This window comes from Phodopus roborovskii, unplaced genomic scaffold (assembly GCF_943737965.1).
Source record: "Phodopus roborovskii unplaced genomic scaffold, PHOROB, whole genome shotgun sequence".
Taxonomy (NCBI): Eukaryota; Metazoa; Chordata; class Mammalia; order Rodentia; family Cricetidae; genus Phodopus; species Phodopus roborovskii.
The window spans coordinates 300,208-317,246 of NW_026125917.1; the positions used below are offsets into that span (position 1 = coordinate 300,208).

At 32.4% G+C, this 17,039-nt stretch overlaps 1 protein-coding gene across 1 annotated transcript in view; it reads left to right on the top strand.

Annotated features, from left to right (window-relative positions):
• Positions 1 to 17,039, top strand: part of LOC127217970 (teneurin-1-like) — a 593,057-nt gene that overhangs the window by 180,784 nt on the left and 395,234 nt on the right. The window lies entirely within an intron of this gene.

The following is a 17,039-nucleotide window of genomic DNA, read 5'->3' on the forward strand; positions in this document are numbered from 1 at the left end:
TGTTATGCATGAATATGTAAAAGAAAGGCCTAAAGCCAAATATATTTTTCACAAAATTCTTTGATACTGAGTTAGATGAGTTGGCATTTCCTTGATTTAAGTAATGAGAGAGCATTTACCATGTAATCTGATTATTTGGTATTTATTAGACATTATATTATAAGAGCACATACACAGTTTAATTTAAGTTTTTTTTTTTTATTTCCATTAAGGAGCAGAACTTTTATTTGTATCACTGAGTCAGAGCTACTGGCTCTGTACAGTATGACTAAAACATATCCAGAAACACAGAAACAGGGGTTTACACATTAGTCAATTCCCATCACTTTGAAAGGAGGTAAGATTTATTTGATTCATAACTTCAGTGTTGAACTGACTCCCTTGCTTGTTGACAATGCAAAAACATCATGTAAAAAGCCTCACAGAGTAAAATCTTCAAACCTAATCCTCACCAGGAGACACAAAGAGAGCCTGAGTCTAAAATAAACCTTCCACCAACCAAGTTCCATCCAGGGATAGCCCATTCAGCTATTAACTCATTAATAAATGAAGTTAGCTTCATGATGCAATTACCTTTCAGTAGATCCACTCGCTGGGGATGAATTCTTCGATATGGTTTGAAAGAACATTTTATATCCAAACCATCAGAGAAATCAAAGTAAAAGTGGCCAAAACCTAGAAGCCATGAAAAAAGAACATCTTGGCAGTAAAATTAATTAATTAGTTAATTAATTAATTAATATAAAGAATATAATTGTTCTTAGAGAAAGTAAGCAGTAAACTAAAAATCTAATGTTTGAGTTAAACATGCATAAAGCAAATCCAGTAGCATTATTTATTCCAGGAGTCAATGTCAGATCAAGTTCTGTCATAAGATTTATATGAAGCAATGTATGATATTTTACATGCATTTTTATGTTTTGTGCTTATGGATTCCATGAAAGTGGTATTACTAGATACTCTATTCTACACATATGAAATCTAAGTTATGGAATTCTGAGCTCTGTCTCTAACTGTCTGCTGCTGCTGCTACTGCTGCTACCTCCCTCTCTTTATTATTTAAACTTTCTCTATGTCTTTGTCTGTAAGACAAGTTAAAACTTAATTTGCTTGCTCTTACCCTTGGTGACTAACATAGTACCTGCCATATCAAAAATACTCAAACACTTGGGAAGTTTGATGGTTGAATGTGTAAATGGTGCAGAAAACCCCCAGCAAAACCCCCAGCAATGGTGTGTTATCTATCCATGAGCACATGAGCTCATCCCTAGCTGCTGCCATAATAAATTGTATTTTACTATATTAGACACCCTCCAGGCCTTTTTTCTGGTGGACAACTGATAAATTAATCCTGATAGGATGATGGTCATAGATAATTACTGTATGTTAATGTGTCACCACACCTACATAACTTATTTGCATTTTAATAGCGCATGTAGATGCAATCCCTTCAGGCAAAAGAAAATGAATATTTGGGGTAAAAATTGGTAGTCTGGGCTATGGGGTGGGGATAGGTGGTAATAAGGAAATCTCAAGAGAAGCCCTTTATGTGTTATATCAGTTGTGATCTTTCCTTGGGTTTATATTAGATTTGTTGATTCTTTGAAGCAAAATCACAAGCCCTTTTGGACAAAGGCAAATGGCTAAATCTAATAAGATGCATAATACTGTGAAATTACATTAATTGGCAAGGATTTAAATTAAGGTTGTTTTGCAGATAAAATGTATTCAAAATCTACTTATATGTTTGAGATGCCTATGATGAGTTGTACTGAATATAATTTTTCTTTTAAAGCTGACCAGTGGAGAAAATGATGATACATCTCATGAAAGGATTGAAAATACCTCATTTTATACATGTGCATCATGCAGTCCTCAGTTTGACTTCCCATGATAAAAGCCAATTGGGTTAATTGTTCCTTTAGACATCCACAATAAATGTATGACCTGAGTTTTTTAAAAAATATTTCTGCAGAGTTCATACATACATAATGTACTTTTTGGTCAATGAAACAATGGTGAAGTTACTATGTGATATTATTTATCAAAACCATCAGAGAAAGAGCAGACAAATGATTGACTGACATGCTATGAATGTTTAAGATGGTCATTTATTCCCCAAATATTTGATGAAAACAATATATGTATCAGGAACTATGAAAGGAAGACTGGGAATAGGAAATTAATACATGAATACTTCATATATCCTCAAGTTAGGTCTTGGAGTTTACATGTCTTTTTCTGAGGAAGATTTTGGAAAGTTTTTAGTTTGAATTAATACATTTATCCACTATCACATTAATTTCATTTTTCTCAAATGCTATTGTTTTGTAATAAGTTAAAAATCAATTAGCATGATTTCTTTAGCATTGTTTATTTTAAATATTGTTTTGGCTATTTGGATTTTGTTTTCCTTAAAAAATCATTGTATTGAGATAAAATTGGAGATGAGACATTGCTTGAGGATTTAAATAAAAAAGTACTACATTTACATTAGTTTCCTCCTCCCTCTCCTCCTTCAACTCCTCCTATGTCAATGCACTTATACCTCCTCAAAAGCATGGTCTCTTTAATTACCATTTTGTGTGCATTTGTGTGTATATAAATATATAAATTCAACCCAATGCATTTATTTAGTATGGCTCATGTATTATTTTAGGAATGACCACTTCAGATTGAATTACCTATTAGGGACCTTATCCCTGGAGCAGACTGATTATTCCTTCTCTCAGAAGCCACTAATTACCTGTAGCTCTTCGTTTAGGAGTGGCACCTTATGCTGAGTACCTGTTCCATACTGGCATGTCAGCTTATATTGTTTTTGTCTAAGTCTTGTTTATGAAGTATAGTGTTGAGACTTCATAACTACAACTTCCCTGCCCTATACAGAAGACACAATCCTGCAAGAGACAACTTGGTATTCTAGCTCTTATAATCTTATATTCATTCTGACCCCTCTTTGGTGATGTTTCCTGAGCTTTAGGTTTATGAGTGTGTTTAGGTATGTTGTCATCAGTGGATGTTGAACAAAGTCAGTTGTTCTTGGCATTTTGACCAGTCATGTAATGGTCTCCGTTGTAAAGAGAAGTTTCTTTGATGAGGCATGATAGCTACACTTAAGTGTAAGTACAAGAAATATTTAGAATGAATAATTAGAAATTATACTGGTTCTGGGAATTTGCAGTAGTAAGTTCTCCTCTAGAGTCCTTGACATCACCAGCAATGAATAGTAGACTAGGTGTATAGTACCAGGCATGAATACCCTCCTGTTGAATGGGACCATAAGTCTAATTATATGGTTGTGTTTATCTCAGGATATAAGTACCATAGCTACAAACCACAACAATGAACATTAAAGCAAGACATTTCAAGAGAGAATTGGACCCCCATGTCCATGAACAGTAATGCTTTTTCCCCCGTTTAATTCTCATGTAATTTCTCACAAATCTTATGTCATTGCATATCATATTTTACTTTCAATGGTTGAGATGTTTATTGTATGTAGAAATAAAACTGATGTTCAAATCTTGGTAAATCTTGGTGGAGTATTGATACTTTAACTAGTTGTTTCTGGTGGTTAGCTTTTCATGCCTTTGGATCTTCTTTATAGACAGTCAAGTCAGTTTGCCATGAATGAAGCTTTATTTCTGTCTATATGTTTTTGTTCATTTTGCTTATCTTATTCCATGGTCTCACTTCTCCAATAGAATGTTTAATTAAAACAATGATCCCAGATATCAAATGTCTGCTTCTTATCATCAAGAAAAATAAAATAGTATTTCAAGATATAGTATGGTAATAATTGTAATATTTTTTAAGGCCACACTATGCATAATGTACTGACCTGAAACTTACTTTGTAGATCATGTTTTACATGTTACTTGGTCTTTTCCCCTTGCAGCCACAAATAGTTTTACACTTTAACATGCAGCCTTTAATGGTCTTTCTTTTTTCTGTACAATTAATGTTTTGCCTATTATGTGCCAAAGGGCATTATTTTCTAGTCCAGTCTATTTGGTGTTTTTTATGCTCCTTGTATCTTGACAAGCATGACTTTCTTTAGGTTAGGGAAATTTTCTTCTATTTAATGCTAAAATAATTAGTTGAAATTATTTTCTGTGCTTTGGAACTGAGTTTCTCCTCCTTCCTCTATTCCTATTATTCACAAAATGCTAATATCAGTCTTTTTATGACAGCCCAGATTTCATCAATGATTTGTGATGGATTTATTTTTTTAGATTTAACATTTTCCCTGACCAAGACAAGCATTATACATTTCTTCTGTCTTAGCTTCTGCTGGCTATTATTTCTTAAGTATCTTGTATTTCCTTGGTAAGGTTTACCTCTGATATTCTGAGCAAATTACTACATTTTTAATTTCCATTTTTTCCTCTGTTTGTACTTTCTTTGTTGATTCTATTTCTACTTTCATTTCTTAAACAATTCTCTTCATTTTATTTCACTGTTTGTTTTTTTCATATATTTCATTGACAGATTTATTCATATCCTCTTTAAGATACTCGAGCATATTCATAATAGCTATTTTGGAGTTTTTGTCTTACACTTCAGGGCAATTTTTTTTTTATTTTTAATTGGTGTAAGGTTGCTAGACTACAGTAGACACAGACTGTCCTAGCTGTTATTATGTTTTTATGCTGGCATCTGGGCTTATGGGTTTATGATAATTTTAATTTTAGGTATTGCTATCTTGTCTTTGTTGGTTTGATTTCCTGGTCTTTAATCTCTATAACCCTTTCTGGATCTTACAAGTATGTGGGGGCTGTGAGTTGTTTGTAGGGAGTACTTCTGACTCCCTACCAGGTGTGATCAATAGAATTCCAAGCTAGAACTTATTTTCTAGGTATTGGGAAATAACAAGCAGGAATGGGGATGGGCTAGAAGGGCAGGGTGAAGAGAAGGTCCATAATTCTTTTGAATTAGTTCTAAATTATAGACTATGTCATTTTTAACTTTACTAAAATTTGTGGTAATATATTTTCAAGTTTTGTAGTATTGTTTTGCCTCCATATTATGTCATGGCATGATATTTAATCAAATGACTATTGCAATTTATAGCTATTACCTTATTTTGACCCAATTTATTTTTCTACTTTCAAAGAATATTTTCATAATTAATATTCCTCCATATTTTATATTGTTTAATTAAAATTCCTTCATAAAATGCAATTATAATATAGCATCAAAATGGAAAGCCATGTGATTTTTTTTCAATTTAATTAACCAAGAAAATTTTTGTCACCTGTAAATAGTATCAGAATTTTTCAAGCAAATCATTAATATTATTCTTATGGGATATTAAGTTTTGCATACTGAAAAATAGGTTCTAAGCTAAGGGTGAAGCAAACTGTAGCAGAAACAGAAAGATGATAGGTCCCTCAAAACCTCAAATTTATAAGGAATTTAGGGTTAGGGCAAGGATTTTCTAAAAGAGTGTTAGGATATTGATGTTCACTAAGTCCACAAAAATATAATATTCTGCAATGGGTAGTTTGTAAAAAGGGCAAATAACTTAATTTTAAATCAAGAAATTATACTTCTATGGTATATGGGGAATGAATACTTTAGTAAAATGTGAAATAAAATAAAAAATAAAAGCTAATATAATTTTATTGTTTCTAATGTTGTTGAGCAATAATATATTTTCTTACAGTCCTAAGAAAATGTCTGAAAGAGAGTTGAGTATTACCAGGTAAACCCTAAAACAGCATCTTCTATGCTTGAAATAGTTAAGAGACCTTTCAACTTAGTTAATATAAAGTTTAGGTGTTATATAACAATTCCATTTTACTTTCTTATTTATTCATTTATTTATTTATTTATTTTACATATCCATCCAGTTCCTCCTCCTTCCCTCCCTCCATCTTCTGTCTCTCCTACCCTCTCATGCACCATGACCTCCCTCCTCTCCCACCCCCCCACTCCAAGTGTAGGTTGATGCCCCCCAGGAGGGGTCATCTAAATCTGTCAAGTCATTTGAAGGAGGAACTAGGACTTCTTTCCTGTCTCTAGGTTAAAGTAGTATCCCTCCATTAGGACGTTCCCCCAAAGTCCTTTTGTGCACCAGGAATACATCCTGGTTCCACTGTTCAAGGTCTCTTAGACTGCTCAGACCCATGTTCAGGGGGTCTGAGTCAGTTCCCGTCCCTGATAATGAGATTGATGACTAACTTATCCACCATCTTGGATCCCTCCTCTAGTAGCTGATGGAAAAAGAAGCAAACACCCACAACTGAACCCTGAGCTAAACTGGAAATCTGATGCAGAGAGGTAGGGCAAGACCAAGCTGCAGAAACACATAGAGACGGCTGTACTGAACAAAGAGGAGCTAATGGGCCCCCAGACTGATAGCTGGGAATCCAGCATGGGACTGACTCCATTTTACTTTCATAATGAGAGGAGAAATATCACCCTGACTGAGATTCTAAGAAAGATTTGTGTGAACAGTTCAAATACATACACTACGATAACATTGTGACAGACCTGCTGAAACCAACTTCATACCTTAATATTTTATTTTCACACACTGAAAGGTCTTGAGGTTATGGATAAAATAAATTCAACAAAAAGACAGCTGATGCTTTCTTTTGAATGATTTATCTTATTTTGATTGGAATTATTGATGTTATTAACATTTCAAGTAAATCAGTCAATATACTTCCTTGTGTTCTCTCATATTTTAGCTTCTACACCATTCCTTGTAACTCATATTCTATCAGTTATATTGCAATTTAGCAATCAGGTTCTCTCTCCTCTCTCTCTCTCTCTCTCTCTCTCTCTCTCTCTCTATCTCTCTATCTATCTATCTATCTATCTATCTATCTATCTACCTGTGTGTGTGTGTGTGTGTGTGTGTGTGTGTCATGCACTTGGCATATAATATTTACTTTTATTTTGTTTTAAAATAATGTATGAATGGTAATTTTGAATAGCAATGTCAAGGGTATTGACTTGTCAGCCTCATTAGTCTTTGCTTCACTGACTTCTTCCCAAATATTGATTACACTGCAAAGAGATCATGTCTGATGTCTTTAGAATTTCCCTTCAACTATGAGCTTCATATTGCTTCAACAATCAAATGCACCTAATTAATTAGTGTTTATATTATTTACTGTTCAATGCCCACGCTACATATTATGCAAAACACTGAAAGCATTGCTAAAATGTCGTCCATACCTATTTCATTTTCTCTTACAAGCAGTTTGTAAATTATTATACCTCATACCACATTTGTCACCCTGCAGTATTCTGATGTCAAGATACCTCAGACATATAAATGGCTACTTAGCACTAAGGATAGTGGATGTCATCTATATGTTAGTCCCTTTTACCCGTGAGTAAATGATTTGAGATAAAAGTACCTCAAAGAAAGTTATACTGGCCTTAGAAGGTGATCCAAAGTTCTATGCCTTGATGGTGATATTTTTAATATGCATAAATGTAGTATTATTGATGAATCTTAATAATCTTTACATAACCAAAGAACATGCTTTATGCAACCTCTTGGAACTAAATATTCAGTAAAGTATATTTTCCAATAAAATACAATGAATGAGTTACTGTCTTCCTTTGTAAAATTAGAAGTCATTTCTAATTTTTGCTGTGCTTTGGGATCATCGTTAGAAATGTCTCTTAAGAACAAAAAGAATGAAAGAAAAATATATTATAGTAATGACTTAATTACCAAGTGATACAGATTTCCTGATGAGAGAACAGCACAGCATGGAATGTTGCCTGTTCATTATGTGCTTTGTTAAGGAAGAGGGGGATAAGAGCCTGTTACTGAAGACAATTTTACCATTGATGTTTTAAATAAATAACAAATAAGACTCTAGGAAAAGATAATTCTAGAAATACCAATTCCCTTTAAGCAACTTGAAGCCTGAAGCTTTTCTGTGACTTCTAAAAATATTCAACAGAAGAAAGAACCTTAGATTTGTATCACTGAGTTCTATGAGAATTTAATTTGAGGATATGAATGATAATATTCATAGGCTAGTCAAAATTCTTTACCCATGTGGTAATATTAACTCAGCTGTTCAAAATGATAATTATGTAACACTAATTCTAAGACTGTGGAAGAAGGAAAATTAAATGGTTGTTAGCTTGCATAAAAAGACAAATCAGTGTCCACACTGAATAATAAGTCCACAAATAGTGTATCATAAGCACTTGGATTATTTTTACTTCAAGAACACAAGGGAAAGAATTCTCCAATCATAAGTTATCTCCCTTAAATAGTCGACTAAGGAGCATAAAATTACAAACCAATAATTAGTATTTTATTCAAATCCTGAATTTCTAGATGACCTCTATAACAATTAAGTTTTTCTTAGAGAGATACCTAATTTAGTTCCAATTAATTATTAATTACTTTGAATAAGTTCTTAAGAGACATCTGGAAGTGTTAGGAGAAAGGAACAATTGTAGGTAGGTCATTAGGAGAAAGGAACAAATATAGGTAGGTCAAGTACCCTGTGTTGAGAGAGGTGCTAGAAGGTGATATACTAGCACATTGGGAAGTGCTACAGTAGATTCTTAGATCATTTGGCATCAGCACAAACTGAGTTCTAAAGAGCTTCATCTCTGGTATTGGTAGTAATCTATGACAAGTTATGTTAAAATTCAAGAACATCGCTATTTACCATTTTTTGAGAGTATAATTTTATCACTTCCTGATTCCCCATCCACCTTCCAAGCTCCCCTACACACATCCTTTCTGTCTTTCAAATCCATAGCCTTAAGTTTTATTACTGAATATTTCTTCCTTTTCTTGTGATGATTATATGTATCTCCTCCATATATTCCTATCACTTCTTGAATTCATTTACCTAGGTCAATGATTTTTTCTCAAGTTTAGATTGGATACTTAAACATATCCATATGCTCATTGAGCATGACAGCTATTTACATATATACATTATAAGAAATATACTAGAACTTTTTAAAATTGCTTCTGAGATTTATAGTCCTAAGATACTTAAGCCTCTATAAGTCTCAGTGTTCCTACTAGTACCATTAATGTTGATATTAATGACAACCACAGGGGACAACAGTGAGTCACTGTGTGATTAGTTAATATACCACGTTAGATTAGGAGCTTTGTATAAATTGTTTTATATACTATACATTGTTTATTTTCATTATGCTCTTTAAAATGTTTCATTGTTAAAAATACTATAAGAAAAAATAGCAAATTTTCTTTATCACTATGACCTAACATTCCACCTAAAAATTTGCCATCTATCCATTGGTAAACATATTTTATGTACACATATTTTCCATTACTTATAAAATGCATATGTCTTATGTTCTAGTCAATTGTCACATCAAAACTGAGATAAAGATACTGTTTTAATTTTCTAAATATATAAACAGGAACTGAGGAAATGGCTCAGAGGGTGAATCATGCAAGCAGGGTGACCTGAGTTCAGATTCCTAGAACACATATAAAGCCATCACAGTAATGTGAGTATGTGGTCTCACTGTTTTTACACCAAGATACGAGAGAGATGGAATGTGCAAAAACCCACAGGACAGCTAGCATGGCAAATGCCGCCGCTAATGACTTCAGACCCTGTCTCAAGCAAGATGTAACACAAGCAAAGAGTAGTACAGAGCTTTGCTCCTGACCTTTACACACATACCAAGGCACATGTGTACCTACATTCACTTCTTCTATATACTATAACACCTTCTTTGGTAGCAGAAAGTTTAAGTGTTCATATTCTTCTGCTAGTTAGATTTCTGAATTACAATGAACTTTGAGAAGAGTATTGAGAATGAAGACGATATTCACAAAATAATTAAAAAACATGGCATGACTATAGCATCTGCAAGACCAAGTCATATTTCTGGGAAATGGTCATGTTTTACTGAGTGAACCACATCCTTAAATATGAGACCTTTATTATTATTTAATAGTTTTACCCTGACAGTTTCTGTTGAGATATTTTTTTAAAGAAAATGAGCTTGCAGCACTAAAATTATGCATCCACAAAATTCTACAAAACTGGTACTTTTCTGTGCTTTTAGTACATGTGATTATCTCCTCTTTTGTATTATTTTCCTGGGTTATTTTAACTTACTGAGTTTTTTTTTTTTTTTTTAAGTATTTTCTATAGACAAAGTTTGACCTAAGACATATTTGTGTGACCCTTGCCTGAAGAAAACCCAGATGACAACTTGCAATCCTTTGGTACAGTGGATAATATGGATTGTTTGTACCCATAAATGGGTCAAACATATTGCATTAAACGTTCCATCAAGTCATGCCAAGTCTATCCTCTCATGGGTTTAGGTTTCAAAAGGAAAGGCTATGAGGTTGTGCTTTTCTTGGCATGGGGTATACCTCTTAGTGAAATGAAAGACACTTTGCAGACAAAAAGTTGGCATAAAACATACCTTTGATTTCACCAGCAAGCATGCCATATGTCACAAAATTCTACTGCTTCCTCCCTGTTATTTCATCTGAGTGCCTATGTCCTGAACATGGCTTTTGGGTACAATTAAGTAAATAAAATGGGTATGATGTAAAGACTTTAAATTCACACACTCTTAAGTAGGTTCTATGATAAACAAATAATATGACAACTTGGTACCCATTGTGCTAGAATACACGTAATAAAAATAGCATCAAGTGAGGAATAATGACGTGTCCTCTGCTATGATCTGCTACCATCTTGCTTTGTGACTTTTGGCAAATATCTGAACCTCCATATTTTCTTTGAACATGGGAGTTATAACAAATTGTTATGTCATAAAGAAGTCAGCCATATAAATTATAATACTATTTGTAAATGTTGATACTTCGAATAAAAAATAAAATTTCTTGGAAACTGAATATTTTTTATTACTCTTTTATTTAATTTTATATAACAAAGTCCAATTAAATGAAAACAAACATTTATACACAATATTTGGGAATTTGGGCGTCGTTCTTTCCAAACTACTTCCTGCTGGAATGGGGTGCTGTCATGGGGGGATTCGAATAAGATTCAGATATCCTGGTTGTAGTCTGTAGGGCTGTTTTGTCCAGCTGTTTTGAATGTAGGATCACCTTGTACTCTGAAACTGAATATTTTTAATATAGCAATCTGAATATTTACACAACTATATGGATATGACATAAAAATTCAAACGAAAGTGAAATAAAATTTTCCATTAAAATTTATAATTAACATTTTGATGAAAATGTATTATAACCTGAATGTAGATAATGGGAAAAATATAAAACATTTCAAAATAATTTATAATCACAAAACACAAAGGTAATCAAATGTGTTCCCATTAAATCATTTAATTTTTCTCAAATAAATAATTCTGTTATTGTTTGTTAATGTATACTGTAGAAAATTAAGTATATAGAAATTTATTTCTCTCTTTCTATGAAATTATGATCAATAACACTTATTATTTTCTGTTCAGATTTTTCTACTTAATATTGTATTCTATTTTTTTTCTACAACATTAAAACACTCTCAATGTATTTTAACATTTTCTTTTCTGAACAATCACACAAAATGGAAATATATTATTAATTGAGCCCAACACTTAGAAATTATATAAACAGTGATTTTATACGCACAGTTTTAGTTTTGCTTCATCTCCATGTCACCTGATTCTTTATCATTTATCCATAGATTTACAAAAAGTAAATTCAAAACCTCATATAATTTCTTCTGATAAATTTTGGCATATGATTGTAATATATCAGTTATTGTAAATTATTATATTGCACTTTAAAAATGAAAATATTTTAAATAGTTTACTTTCAATTTACCAGAATATATATATGTAATATGATTATATTATAATATAATAATTTATTTGTTCACATGAAAATATAAACCAATAAGCATATCATTATATATATATATATATATATATATATAATCTATATTTTCTTTTTAATTTTCCTGGCAATTTTTATAAAAGAAAGTGTACCTATTTCTGATATAGAGAGATAAATCATAGATAGCTAAATGATAGATAGATAGATAGATATTTTGTTTTTCTTGTTGTTGTTTGTTTGTTTTTTGTTTTGAGACTGAGTTTCTCTGTGTAATAGTCCTGGCTGTCCTGGAAAAACACTATATATATCAGGCTAGCTTCGAACTCACTGAGATCCTCCTGCCTCTGTCTCCTGAGTTCTGGGATTAAAGTCTTGAATCACTACTGGTTATATATTTTATTATATTTTGGCTTTTCCATTTATATTCCTATTGCATTGTTTGGGATTCATTTCTATGGCTATTATTGGCCATGATCTTGATGGATAGATCTAGAGTAGTGCTGCCTCATACCTCATATGAATACAATGTAGGACATATGAAACCTAAAAGTATTCAAAAACCACAATAAGAACATAATATATCCATTATAATATATTTTACTTGATCAAATATTTTAAAATTGTTCATATAATCAGTACAGAATCATTAAATTAGATATTTAAATAGTTTTTCCTTGAATAAATACTTGATATCATAACCAAAAAAAAAAAACCCTCTATTTTGTAGTGATTTCATATAATCTTGTCAATAAAAAAAATAACTGTCATTGGGAGGAACTTCTGGCTGTGGTCAATCTACAAAGATGACTTACTAATAAATAAGTATCACAAAAAACTTTAAAGCTCAAAGACTGACAAAACCAACTTTTAAAATCAACTCTTAAAAATCAACCACAAGCCTTTGTCAATATGAAATTAATTATACCTGAATGGATTATAAGACTTTACACAATAAAGGGGGAAATTATGTGATTTTGGTTTAGCTCTATGTGTGTTTACCACTTCTTTCTCTGAGATAAATCACTAGCATGTCTTATTCATGGTTGGACAGGTTATAATAACTGTAACTGCATTCTCACAGCTTAAAGTTGCTCTTCTGATATGACAAAAGTGCATGATGTCCTTCTCCCATGGCATCATTCTTAAAAGTGTCAATCTTGGAAGCAAGCTAATAGAAAGGACCAATAATTTTGCTAACCTGAATTTCTGATTGTGTGATTTGTGGTTACAGGCAGGCTATAAAGGATTGAAGTTCTCTTTTAATGCAGTTGATAATGAGTATCTTAGAGGGTCCATGGCCAGTTGTGTTCTGCTGGCCAACTGTGGAACAATGAACAGAGTATTCATTCGAAAGCCTACATACAATATAAAAGCCAAAGAAACTATGAAAATATCTCAAACCTTGAAAAACTCTGTCTACACATAGATGTATTGACAGAAAATAGAACTCTTACAGTCTTGAGGTGATTAAACACATCCTTTCTGTAACTGACAAACCACAAAGCTACAGGAATACAATGGTAACATGAATACAAGCTTACAGAAAATTGTAACAGGACAAATGATATCATATAGCATTTAGTCTAAATGTGGAAATGGTAGGTAAGAAGTGGTATTGTGAACTGAGATATATACAATTTTATCTCAAGAAAGTTAATAAATTAAGAAATAAACAAAAAGAACAACAATAACCTTTAGGAGAAATTAGAATCCAGATTCACTATTTATTATCTAATCTATACAATTTTCAAAATCCATGTAAGATATACAAAGAAGGGAATACCCTAGTTATTTTTATACTGCTGTGATAAACTACAATGACCAAAGCAACTTTTAAAAGAAAGCATTTAATTTTGGCTTATAGTTTCAGAGCCCAAATGTTCTGAATACACGATGGTGACCAAAGGCATGGAGGAAGAAACAGCTAAGAGCTCAAATCTTGATCTGCAAGTTGCAGGCAGAGAGAGACACACATACACTGCAAATAGCATAAGTTTTATGAAATGTGAAATCCCACCCTCAATGACATACCTTCTCTATCTAACAAGGTTACATCTGCTCTTCCTTCTCAAACAGTTCCATCAACTAGAGTTCACTGTTCATACAAGTGAGCCTATGAGAGTCACTCTTATTCAAACCACCACAATAAATTGTGTGTCCCTCTCAATGCTAATAGCAAAATTAGTCAACTAGACTATATTTAAATATCTCAACCACTGGGATTAACAAGTATTCAGAACTAACTCTATAAATATGCATATCATATATGCATTCAAGACCAAATACCTTTCACCCTTTAACAGTTTCCAGAAACTAATTGGTCGCTTTTTAAGCTGCAGCTCAAAATCTTGCCTAAGTTCCATTGTGAACCCAATGTCTCCCTTGGAAACTTCCAAAACTCTTTAACAAGGAGACAAAGAATACTCCAGTTGGATTTTAATTCTGACCACTAGGTGTATCATGTTGAAAACATGACTGTCATTTTATTTTTTCTTATATAAAATGAAAAAAGTTATCTCTTGAAATTTTTGAGGATTATATTGGATCATGCATAATTGCTTTAAAAACTGTATCTTTCTAGAGCATTTAATTTTGAAAAAATGGATTAATATGTATCATTAATATTAACTATTTGCTGTATTATAAAATATTAACTAGTGGTCAATGACATAAAAGAAAGCTGACGATGTAAATTTATTTGGGTCTTTTCCCTTGTACTTTTTAAAGAAAATTACTAATTTATAATTTTCATATTAGGAATAATTGTATATTAGGTTCATGATAACAAAAAATTGGTATTAGCCACACAGTATAGATATGAAATAGAACCACACTACTTTATCGTGAAGCCATATCCAGACCTTACATTTTAAGACTGTTTTGTGGGGACTTTTCTAATAATAGCCAACCAGCAATGACTTAGTAGTCATTTACCCACAGCAGTAAAAACCTTAGTATAAATCCCAAAGACCAGAATTAGCCTCTGTATCCACCTCTGCAATCAAATCACTAAAACTTCTATATTTTGGAGCATATGTTATGTTAATTTGATTAGATTCTTTACAGTTTAATGTCTTGCATAATTGCAAATGATATTCTTGTAGCAGGCAGTGAACATTCTACTGCTTCCAATGGTTACACATGAAATTCAAGAGAGTTCCTAATAAACTGCCAATTTTGCTAAATTAATGCTGAAGATTGGCAGCAATAAAAGAGTGTTGATTAATACTTATTATTTGTAAACTACAGATGAAAGTGGTATCTTCAATTATATAACACCATATTTAAAACCTATTACTTTTGAAGATACTATATTGAGTTTGATGCTCCTTTTTGCATGAGTATGTTAATGTTAAAATTACTGTGAAATTTACAAAACCCCAATGGATTTCAGCGTAAGAAAATGAATTGAATATGATTGTTTACTTAGTGAAATAAGCAGCTATTGTTTATCTCCAAAGAGTAAAACGAAGCTTTTACATATTGAGTTATCTTCAATTTTCTTGAAGATTGTTCGCCCTATTAAGTGTTTAGAGGATCTTCATAATCCACTACAGAGGATGTAAGAAGGTAATAAGAGACAGATAATTTGGAATTACTTTAGAGCATTGTTAAAGTTCCAAAAGACATAAAGTAATAGAGATGGATGTCATTGTAACAAAAAAGATGAATTATCACTTGCAAATTACTAAGAAATAGAGATGTCTAGGTTATTTACACAATTACCATAAATATATTCCTTAATGATATTCTGGGAACTTATTTTGAGATGCATGACCTTCTTGCCTTCCCATTATGGTATACCATGAAGTATGAAATTTTCAAAATCATAATATAGTATTAGTCCATAAAAATTTTGTTCAAATTTGTGGGGTGTGTGTGTGTGAGAGAGTGTGTGTGTGTGTGTGTGTAGTTAAGATTACCTTAACTACAATGGATAATATTAAATGGTATTAAAACTCTGTCCTCTGTCTTTTATCTCTCCTCTTGTCTCATTTGAAGGATTATTAATGCCTCTCCAAATAGTGGAGGTTTTAACAAAAGCTAGGATAAAAAAATAAAAATAAAATACACATAGCATGAAAGTCCAACAATATGCAAAAAGAGACGCAGCATCACTATTTATGTGTAAAATAGCATAACTTTGGATTTTCTCTTTCAAAATTACCTAAAGGCCTAGCCCGTAAAGGTACCATGACAACATCAACTGCAGCTATTCTCACAAATGATATCAGTTTTTGTGGACTCTTCCATTATAAATTTTGTAAATATGTTTCTCTTATTGGTTAATGAATAAAGCACTGTTGGCCAATAGGAAAGCAAGATAGGTGGGACTAGGAGAGGTGGAGGATTCTTGGAACCCTGGGAGAGTTTCCATGTGATCTCAGGAGAAGAGGATGAGAGTCTGGCATTCTTGGTAAGATAAGACCATGTAGAAATACATATATTAGTAATTATGGATAAATATTTATGAAAGAGGTAGCAAATAAGAAGCTAGCCAAAAGCTTTATAACTAAAAAATACATATGGTAGAAGATCCGTTCTTGTTGGCACAGCAGTAGCCTCAACCTTTGTGATGCTAAGGTAGGATACTCTTGATTTTGAGATGAGCTTGGGCTACACAATAAAACCACGCCTCAAAAATGACTATGGAAACCAAGCATGTTGTACCACACTAGGAATCTTAGTACTTGAGAATGTAGAGTACAGGATTGGTACACTTGGGGCCAACCTTGACTAAATAGTGTGTTTCAGGCCATCTTAAAATACAAAATTAAACCCTGCCTTAAAAATACATATATACAAACTGGGAGAAGTGATAAAGAAAATGAAGGAATCTAATATTTAAGCATTATATGAAAGAAAAAAATCTCAGTCTTATTGCAGGGGACAAAAGTAATGATAAATGTTAAGAAATGGTTTAAAAAAAAAAACAGGACTTTTAATATTCCAGAGAACTTTGGCATCTTAAATGGCACTTGATCTAAAACTGTCTGTGATAAGTAGGGCAGCTAATGTCTTTACTAGCTCAAAGAGCTTCAGAGCTACTAGCTCAGCATTATGGGTGCGATGGGTTGGGGGATAGGGAGCTATTTCAGTGAATTATCTTGAAGCTCCATATTTTTATTTCTAACCCAATTTAGATCCTGCTGTTCCTATACCGGAATACTCACTAGAAATGTAGTTTACATCCTCTCAGTCCTTATGACAAACAAAAATTTACCAC